Genomic DNA, 8,642 nt, shown 5'->3' on the forward strand with positions numbered 1-8,642 from the left:
TTCTTCTTCTTCTTTTAATCGTGCCTGGTACCTTCTGCACACAAAGCAGATGCTCAGCCACTGAGCTGTGGTCCTTACATGTTATTCTGCTGCACTTCTACATTAGGGGTGACCCAACTGGCTAGTCACTCTCCATGCGGAGACACACAGCGTTGTGACCTGCCCATAGAGGAGGCATGTTTAGAACGAGAAACACAGGGAACTGGGGCTCTTCTGAAGACCCTCACTTAGATACAGACTGAAGGTAACCCTTTTCAGGCCTAAGAGTGATGAGAGGCTCCAGTTTTAATGTATTTTGGGCTGGGGGGAGAACAGCATGCGATTAGTTCACCACAAGTCTGGGAAACCTCTTGGGCTAAGACAATAATTGGATTGCATAGAGAAATAAAATGGAGTGGAACATGAGAGGTTAGAAGTCAAATGACAAATATTAAAACTGGTTAGTGTCAGGAGGGCCACAGATTCCCTGTCCCTGGTGTAGACAATACTGAGCTAGACAGGCTAATAGTTCAACTCAGTATAAAGTCAGCATACCACGTTCATAAGAGTCGGAAAGACTCTATGTATTGGATTTTTTTTAACATGGATTTAATACTTGGGAACCAGAGGGCCAGGCTGGTTAACATGGTAACCGAAGTTTTCTGAATATTTTTTCTTCTCTTTGGGTTATGTGTGGACTTTAAAATTTGACAGTTATGAGGAATAGCACTCAAAAAGATGCATAAATAAGAACCTCCCATGATTTACTAAGCTGAATATGTTTACAGTCCCCTATATGCCTATTTCAGGATTTCCCCAGTCTTGCAGAGCAAGAGTTTATTTATTTATTTATGTGGCTCCATAGTTTTATCAGATTCTCAAAGGCATATGTGGTGTTGTTGTTGTTATGTGCCTTCAAGTCGACTGTGACTTATGGCGACCCTGTGAATCAGTGACCTCCAAGAGCATCTGTCACGAACCACCCTGTTCAGATCTTGTAAGTTCAGATCTGTGGCTTCCTTTATGGAATCAATCCATCTCTTGTTTGGCCTTCCTCTTTTTCTACTCCCTTCTTTTTTCCCAGCATTATTGTCTTTTCTAGTGACCCCCCCCCCAAAAAAGATTAAGAACCACTAGACTAGAGGGTTACTTACTGATCTCAGCATCAGCTCTTCCTAGATTAACAGGTGCAAATCTCAGCAAAATGTGCTCAGGAGAACCCACTCCATCTTTTCAGAGGAGAAACGTCACACGTCCATGTAATTCACTGCATGTTGAAGGGAGGGGGGGAGGGGAACATAAAAAAATAAAGAATAAGAAACACAATATGCTTTGAGAAAAATTGAACAATTTGGTTTTCTCCTTTCTAAAAATGTACAAGCGGCCTTTCTGGATCAGACAGCTGGTCATTATAAGGCCAACTTTTTAAGAATTGGTGCCTGAGTTTGCTTTTTTCCTCTTCCCTCCCTGCTCCTTTCCCCTTTTGTGTCCTGTTTTTTAGATTGCAAGCCTGTGGGTCAGGGACTGCCTTGCATTAATTGATTGTATATAAGCCACTCTGGGAGCCTTTTTGGCTGAAAAGTGGATGACAAATACAATAAATACAGAAATAAAGGTCCAGTAAACAGAAATAAAGCATTCTATTTCAAAAGAAGCCAGCTAGATGCTTTTCGGAAGAAACAATGGCCACTACTTTAAATGACTTTTAAAAGGAATCAGTCAAATTCATGAAAGATGAGAGGTCTAACAGTGGCTATTATGCCACTGATTATGCTAGGAAAGCCTGTGGATTTCCTGGAGATATCTGGTTAGCCAACATGGAAAGTAGGATGCTGGACTAGATGAATGTTTGACTTGACTCGGCAGGGCTCTTCTTAAGCTGGGCACAAAATTGATGGACATCCCATGTTTCTCTTTAGAGTCGGTAGACAGGAGGAGTCAGTGCTGGGTCAGCCCATTTTCCCTCCTAACAGCCTCATTTTGCTATGAATGCCACAGCCTCACTGGGTGGTCTTATCATATTAAGGCCCCTTGTCCTTATGTTCAGTGGGTCCAATTTAGGAAGCAGAATGTTAGGTAGGCCATATCCCAAGGACATCTTTGGGGGAGGGGGTATCAAAAATCTTAGCAGTTGGCTGCCATACTACAATTTTAAACAAGGTGTTCTTGAAATCTGAACATTTCTTCTCTAGTATTCTACATACACATAGGAGTTTACAGTACTTCAGTCCATTCTCGGTATAAAGACAGAAAAGGCCGGCAGAAATAAAAATCAAGAAAATGCATGGAGGAATTATTAAACATGAAAGGGTTCTACAGGTCGAATGCCAGCTACTGCTGCAGAGATCTGGAAAGGCATATTGTATTGATCATCAGGCTTACTGGACTAATTTTATCTCAAAAACTCAAGTGACAATAAATCCATACATGGGACCCAAGTAAACTTTTCCCAAGTGTACTCAACCCCCCCCCCCCGAGGAGTGGCAGACTTAAACCAAATCCAAAGCCACCACAAGCAGAAACTGAGAAACAGACAGGCCTCGGCCTTGAAGACAGAGAACACAAATGAAAAAGTCAATCAGAAGCAAAGATTTCTTCAGCTTTTCCAAGGTATAACACTGCCGAGATTTTCTCGGTATCAGAAACCCATGTACCACTTCCAAAAGTCAAGGTTCAAGTGCAAGAAACAGAATGTTTCCAAACAGAAGGAAACAAACGTGTCATTTACTCTATGCTGAGATATTATGTCCCATAAAACAGTAAGAGTGGTTTAGAAAATCTTCAGATTTAACTCCTTATCCATACATACTACTACAAATATACCAAAAAGTGCCTCATCTTGTTAAAGCATGTGGCATCGGCAGACGTAGCCTCCCCCGCCCCCCGCCGCCATTATTTAGCTGCAGTATACTTTCCTGGATGGAGCAGCAGCACAACACATAGGGATTATCACTTCAAATATTAGTGAATGCTATCCAAGACACATCGCTGTGGGGAGGGAGTTCCACAGTTTGGGGTCCTGTCATGAGCCACTGTGCCGCAGCTGTCCAGTCTTGGTGATTTATTGCATTTATATCTGACCTCTCTTCTTGCATGCAACTCAATCTGGAGGCTCCCAAGTGGCCTCCCGTTCAGACACTGGCCACCCTGGCCTTCACTTCCTCAGTTTAGAAAATGGGAACACTACGCTCTACATCGAAGGCCCTCCTCCGAGTTCCGTCTCATAGGGAGGCTTGGAGGGCGGTGACAAGATCTAGGGCCTTCTCAGTGGTGGCCTCCGAATTGTGGAACAGTCTCCCCGAAGAGGTGCGTATGGCGCCAACATTGTTGTCCTTTCGGCGGGTTAAGACCTTCCTCTTTGCTATGGCGTTTTAATATGTAACTTGTTTTAGTTTTAAATTTTGTTGTAATTGTTTTCTGATTTTTTTGTTTTTATATGTTTATGCTGTATTTATTATGAGATTTTGAGATGTTTTGTATTTTTATACTTTGTTGTACGCCGCCCAGAGAGCTAATGCTAGTCGGGCGGTATAAAAATCTAATAAAATAAATAAATAAATAAATAAAGTGTCACCTGCTCTGCACTTTGGGGTAAATCAAAATTCTCATCAAGAATATGTATACAAGGCTTTGGGATTCTAGGAGATGAACCAGTGTGGTGGAGAAACATCAACAGGAAGTGAAAACCCTAAGATGGAAATTTAGTGCCTATTGCTTAGGGACTGCTCATATCCTGGGTTAATTAACTGGCCCTGTCTGATGAAACAAGAAAGACAAGGTCACCTTGGCTATGACATCTTTGGTTACAAGAAAAACAAAAGAATAGCATTTAATCGTGCAACCTCTGATGGTAGCAACAAGCTAACCTAGCTTATGGGGGCTCGTACTGACACAGCATGCACAGATGAAGCTGCTTTATGCCAAGACAGACCACTGGTCTATCAGCACCAGTACACTTTCTGCTAATTAACAGCAGCTCTTCCAGGATTCAAAAAGAGTTCTTTTCAGCCCTGCTACTTAAGATTCTTTTTCATGGGAAGTGGTCTTGCACCAGGTCAGATTATTGGTCTACCTAGCCTAGTGTTATTGTCTACCCTGGCTGAATGTAGTTCCACAGAGTCTCAGGCAAAGTCCTTTTCCATCACTTGCTACCTGATCCTTTTGTAACTGAAAATACTAGGGAATGAACTAGCATCCTTCTGCATGCAAACCATGTGCAGTACAGCCTCTCGTCTCCATTTTTAGAAATGAAGATGTGGATAATTGAATTCCGGACCTTTTACACTCAAAGCATAGGTAACCCCTGAGCTACCACCCTCCCCAAGTACTGAGATAGCATAACCCTGAACAAGGAAACCCTGCTAGGAAAAAGCAGTATAGTGTTGCCCACTGTTGGAAACATAATGCTCAACTAGGTGGTCCCTGGACTGATGCAGCTAGGAAAACACTTTTATATTCCTTTTTCTGAAAGAAAGCCTTCCTGATAGCATCTCTCATATTTGGATTGAACTTAGATTCATTAACTTAAATGGGTCTACTATGAGTAGGACTTAGTTGAATACAGCTACTATGAGTAGGACTTAGTTAAATACAACCCAATGCGCCAACAATTATCTACTTTAGATTATTGTATCTGTAAATATCATTACAGCTAAAGCATGCTCTTTAAAGCTAAATGTTAACAAACCTGCATCATTTGTTTGCTCTGTGATGGAATGGTAGTGACAAGGATATGACTGATATCTAATAAGTACAGAAAAACACATTTAAATGATGATTAATATCTAAAGAGCAGGACACCATGGTCTTTTCAATTTGCTAGTTGTGCATTATAGTTTTAGAGCTACTTTTAAAAAACATGTTTCACACCTAGAAGTGCTGTTTTTTCAGACCAGCTAAGGGCATTGAACACGTGGCTGTGGGGAAGTCAGCAAATTTTAGGCTCCTGTTCTCTGCAAAAAGCAGGAGTACTAGCAACTTACTCGACAGGGCTGTTGTGAGGCAACAGACAAGCAACCAGTAGCAATGTAACAAGCCCTCTAAAGCTTCAGAATGCCACAAAGGAAATGATTAACACAGACTGCTTGTGCCTAATACAATTGGGTTGTGCCAGTGCCAAAAGCACCAAGTTTAAATCTTTACCCTTTAACACAGCCGCCTACTGGGAACAATGGTGTGTGCGAACAAGAGAGGGCAATTATCTTCTCTCGAAGAGCAAAGGTTTCCTTTATAGTTAAACATTATATAAAAGTTAGGACTACCTTGAACAGTTGCACAAAGGAAGACGCTGCAAGTTTTCCCCACCAGCCTCAGTACTGTGACCTGACAACTTGCTCTAATTCACAGTGTTTTCCTCACTTGCCCTGACACTACAGCCTGCCCAGATCCACGTTGCTTTTATGTTGTTGTTTTGGTGCAGAAGGTCTGTCCACAGTGGCATGTAGTCACCCCAGCTGCCCAAACAGCCTAACCCTTCCTGCTGTAAATACACAAGAGTCCTGCTGGATCTGACCATGGTCCATCTGGTCTAACATCTTATTTCTGAAAGCAACCCAGCAGATGCTTCTAGAAACCCCACAAGCAGGGTGTGAATGCTACAAACCTCCCTTTTCGCATGCACCCGGCCTCTTGTATTTAGGGGTAAACTATCTCTGAATGAGGAGTCCTAACAAACCAAGCTTAGAAGAACTGCCTTGCTGGATCAGACAGTCTAGTCAACCAGCCGCCAGCCAGACACTTCCAGGAAGGCAACACCTTCCCCCCACCCCATCACCCTCCACTTCTTGTTTGACTCCAACATCAGGTATTGTAGGAGGCAGATTGCCTCCGAATGTGGTGACCCCATTTCTAACCATCAGGGTGAAAAAGCAGGCCAAAAGGCCCAACTAGTCCAGCATCCTGTTTCCAACAGGGGACAGCCAGATGCCCCCGGGGGCCTCCAAAGCAAGGCATAGAGGTGATCGGCCTCCCCCCCCCAGTTGTTCCTCTGAACATGGAAGCTCTATGCACCTAGCAGACCCTTCTCCCCACTCCCGGAATTTTAACCCCTGAATTTCCGTGCCAAAGCACCAGGCCGGCTAGCCAGCCTTCGCTGACGGGGTGGGGGTGGAGGGGCTTATATGCTCCAACCCCTGTCCTGCTTGAAGCCATTCCCTTCTCTCCCCCCACCCCCTCCACCCTTCCTCACCGGACCCCACCGCTTTAGACTCCCCGTCCGGCCGCCTCGTCCTGCATTGACCCGGAAACAGCTTGCTCAGGTTGGAAGGAGGGGAGGAGAGAGAAGCAACGACAACGGCGGCGGCGACGCCGGCGGGAGGGGAGAAAAGAAACACAACCGACCAAACATCACGTGACTTCCCCAGCAATGAGCGGGTCACGTGACAGGCCTCCTCGGCGAGCGGTTACCATGGAGACAAGGGGCGCTCCGGCTGAAGGCCGCCTTCTCCTGGTTCTCCTGGGCTCGGGACGCACCGGCGGTTGCTCATGTCCCGGCAGGCACCGCGTGCAGGATACGCACGGCAGAGCGTATTTTGGGTGCTCCGCCTCGCGCGACCGCGCCGCTTCCCGCCTTTCTCCCGGACGCCCTCAGCAACCGCCACAGCCCTCAGTGGGTGCCGCCAACGACGTCCCCTTGGCGGCTACGTAAACTCCCGAGAAGCTGTGAAGACCGGCCCTTGCGGGGAAGGCGGGCGCCGACGTGGCCCTCCTCGGGCGCCTCATAACGGCTTTGTGATGCTCCTGCTAATGCCTCAGCGCCAGCGAGGCGCTCAATAGAGGAGCCGCGTCCCCCCCCCTCCTCCACTGTGTTGAAGAGGCAGAATGGGGTGATTCTGAAGTGCCTTAGAGCCCATACTTTTTTGGGAGGAGGGTCCCTATGCCTCCAGCATCCTGTGAGCCAATCAGCATGAAAACGGAACATGTTAGTCACTGAGAAGAGTTTTCTAATATGTTTCCTTGCCCTTTCTTGCTGTTTGTAGCCAATCAGATTGAGAGGAGGTGAGTCAGCCACTGAGAAGACTCTTCTCAGCAGCTAACTCCCTTTAAACGCTTACTGGTGCCTAGGGACATCTGTTATTGTGAGAGACATTAACAAGGATCTTGTTCTCAACCCAACAGCAAAAAAGAGGGGTGTGGGGGGGAGGGGGTTGCTGTGACTATCATGAAGGGACCCTGGACTTCTGAATTTGCCACTGCACTACTGGTTCTGTCAGTTAAGGTGTTGGCGATATGGGCCTGCCTGAGGCATATTTTTGGAGCCCACCCTATTTTGTGATTTTTGCGTTGTGTTAGTTTTTGATGCCCTGTTTTAAAATGGTTGTAATCTGCCCTGTGACCTCTGGGTGAAGGGTGGGTGATAAATGTTGATGATGATAATAACAACAACCACAGTAAGTTTATAAACTTCCTGCTTATCACTTCACACAACAACCAGAGACGTTTCTTTGTGGGTGTTTCCTGCAACATTGCTGTCCTGGGCTGCTTCTGGGAGGAAGGAGAGGATATAAATTTAATAAGAAAATAAACAAACATTTCAATGGGGCAATAATAGTGCATTAGTGGTGGATTCATACTGAACTGTCTGCATATCGTTCCGCTTTATTTGTGTTCTGTGATGCTTCCTCAATGTTACTGCATGATAGCTGTCCGGAACACTCTTGCACTATAATACAACAGAAGTGGAACAACCCACACACACATGTGTGGTGTGAAAAGTTACATTTTTGAAAGCAGGAAGTTAGTGGGCCATAGTCAGGGCACCATGATGACAGAGGAAACAATATGTATATTCTTGAATGTTCTGCTGGTAAAGCAGTTGAACAGCACATTAATTGCATATTAATTTTGTTTTTTGTTTTTTTAAAGATGTTTACCACTTATTGTTTGCCACCCTGGACTCCCTTTGGGATATAAATGAAATAAATTCATATTATGCATACCTGACGCTTTTGCTCTGGTGCTTATTTTCTGCTGCATGAGCTTCAGGCGCAGTGTGGGATCTGCAGTTGCCAACGGACAGGCCATGAAATTTGCCTCATAAGAGCAGGCAATACTCTAGCACAAAGCAAGCAAAACCACTTAGGCCATAAGTTTTACGGGAAAAAATGTTGGGCTGCAGGGAATTATTTTACTCTGACATACTTGAAAGGGGAACAGTGTGCATGTTTCCAACAGCAGTCAGAAAGATGCATACATGCTGGAAGAATGCATGTAACTGCCTACAAAAATGTGTTTATTAGGAGCAATTTGCACTAAAATGTTGGAGAATTTTCGTGGGTTTTTTTTTAAATTGCTAAAGGTGGTGTTTAGACTTTCATTGTCTCCCAGGCATTTTAGCATGTGTTTTAAATTGTGTTTTAAATTGTTTTTAAAAGATGTGTTTTTAAATTTGTATATTTGTTTTTAATGTTTTTAGTTATTATAAACTGCCCAGAGAGGCTATGGGGCGGTATATAAATTCAATAAATAAATATAAATAAATAAATAAATTGCTGCAGAAGTGTGGAGAACTGAATTTCAGATTAGAAAAACAAGAAACTTGAGATAACTGAAGTTGACAGATCTTTCTGTCCCTGATATGCATACATATTTTCTTACATTATTTTACAGAATCTTAGAGTTGGAGGGAGAATTGTAGGGCATCAAGTTCAATCCTTTGCAGGAAA

At 44.3% G+C, this 8,642-nt stretch overlaps 1 protein-coding gene across 5 annotated transcripts in view; it reads right to left on the reverse strand.

Annotated features, from left to right (window-relative positions):
* The window catches only part of TBCEL (tubulin folding cofactor E like), a 30,391-nt gene extending 23,624 nt beyond the window's left edge, over window positions 1-6,767 (reverse strand). The window contains exons 1-3 of one of the 5 annotated variants that reach the window (XM_061592271.1): window positions 6,167-6,360; window positions 4,667-4,722; window positions 1,134-1,246 (exon numbers count right to left, since the gene is read on the reverse strand). The gene's annotated coding sequence lies outside the window, so the exon portion shown is untranslated. Of the gene's footprint in view, window positions 1-1,133; window positions 1,247-4,666; window positions 4,723-5,240; window positions 5,536-6,166; window positions 6,361-6,384 lie in introns of those variants that run through there. The other 4 variants (XM_061592273.1, XM_061592272.1, XM_061592274.1 and 1 more) reach the window with 4 other exon arrangements.
* Between the last annotated feature and the right edge of the window lie 1,875 nt (window positions 6,768-8,642).

The sequence above is a fragment of the Rhineura floridana genome, chromosome 12, assembly GCF_030035675.1.
Source record: "Rhineura floridana isolate rRhiFlo1 chromosome 12, rRhiFlo1.hap2, whole genome shotgun sequence".
In the NCBI taxonomy this organism is placed as follows: Eukaryota; Metazoa; Chordata; class Lepidosauria; order Squamata; family Rhineuridae; genus Rhineura; species Rhineura floridana.